This window comes from Hemiscyllium ocellatum, unplaced genomic scaffold (assembly GCF_020745735.1).
Source record: "Hemiscyllium ocellatum isolate sHemOce1 unplaced genomic scaffold, sHemOce1.pat.X.cur. scaffold_513_pat_ctg1, whole genome shotgun sequence".
Taxonomy (NCBI): Eukaryota; Metazoa; Chordata; class Chondrichthyes; order Orectolobiformes; family Hemiscylliidae; genus Hemiscyllium; species Hemiscyllium ocellatum.
This window is the reverse complement of record NW_026869093.1, coordinates 205,633-207,360: the sequence shown is the minus strand read 5'-3', so window position 1 is coordinate 207,360 and position 1,728 is coordinate 205,633.

The following is a 1,728-nucleotide window of genomic DNA, read 5'->3' as shown; positions in this document are numbered from 1 at the left end:
CTTTGTAGGTGTCTCTTAAAAATGCCTAAACCCACCTAAGCCATTTAATGCTGGACAGACAAAAGTCAAAGTTAAACATATATAAATAAATCAAAAAGATGCAACAGGCCTGGTGATCAGACACAGACGGCCTCGGGAGCCCAGCAATTCCTATATTGCCAAAACACAGCAGAATCATCGAGCTTGTGAAGAGAAAGAATTATGACTCTCCTTTACCTCGATGTTTACAACTGGAGATGTGCCATTAGCCCAATAATCATCGATATCAAAATCCCACACAACCAAGTATTATTGTGATATATCAGAGTTGTCGTGAAATGGGTTAACTGCAGCTGTTTGTTCAGTGACTGTGATTAATATCAGTCTTCCTGGACCTAACTGGGTCACTGGAGGATATCACTCTTCCATAATTAGGGACTTCTTTCAACTTGTTATGCCATAGTATTCGGCGCAGAGTCAACCTCAACAAGATTGGGATCAGCAGCTGCAGAGAAAGAGAGAGAGATCAGAATCTGAGAACATTCGAATGGTCCAACAATGGATTTTTATCTGAGAACATTAGGCTGGAATGTTCCAACAATGGATCAGAATCTGGGAACATTACACTGGAACGTTCCAACAATGAACAGGAGTTTATCCGTGGGTCTTTACTGGCTTTCTCAGGATTGGCCATGGTTACAGTTGCGGATACGAGCCGTACTGATGATTATTCAAGCTGGGTACTATCCCATTCTCGCTATCATTGGTGTGCCTGGTACGTCTATCTCTATCAATTCTATGAATGATGTTGAATGTTATTGCTATTCTGGTTGATTATATTTAACAAAAACATAAACTTTCAGTCACAAACGCCACTTCATTCTCATGCATTTCCAAACTGCTTACTCATAAACATCTGGGAAGGTAAAAGACTGTTCGGAACCTTGAGTCTCCTCTTTACCGTGAAATGCTTTATATCTCCATATTCTCTCTGTCATCAAACCTGCCGACGCCCCCCTTCATAATATCCCCAATCTCCAGACTTGCCTGAGTTCTGTTGCTGACTTCGCCATCATGTACCCCTTCGTTAACGACAGATTTTGTGGCTCCAGTTCTCTTCTGACCTCTCCTCCAGTTACAAATATTTTGACCACAAACGTGTTCTTTTCTCTACAGTTATTTCATAACAGGGACTCTTAAACAGAGTAATAATTACACTGACTGTGTAATTCAGAGGCGCAAGTCATGACTCTAAAAGCATTGTCAGAAATCCTACCACAGCCGATGACTAAATTTAAGTTCCAATATCAAAAATTAGAATGAAACCTACTTTCACTCATGGCAAGCATAAACCATCAGGATTTCTTTTCTTATTTAATTGATAAGCTTTGGTAAAGAAACCTAACATTATTGCACTGTCTGAACTAAGTGTCACCTCAGATCCACAACAATATGGTTGCCTCCATATTGCCATGACAAATGGCCGCGTGGTCAAGGGTAGTTGTGATGGACAACAAATACTGCCCTTGCCAGTAGTTCTGGCATCCCGCGAAACAACAACAACACCAAATGTGGATGCTGGCAATCTGAAATAAAATTCTCCACCGTCTGAAAGAATGTTGGAGGATCTCAGCAGGTATGGCAGTCTGTCGGAAAAGAAAACACAAATAACGTTTCGAGTTCAGTGAAACTATCAAAACTGAATGCAACTGAGAAATAATATTATTATATCAGGGATGGATGGAAGGG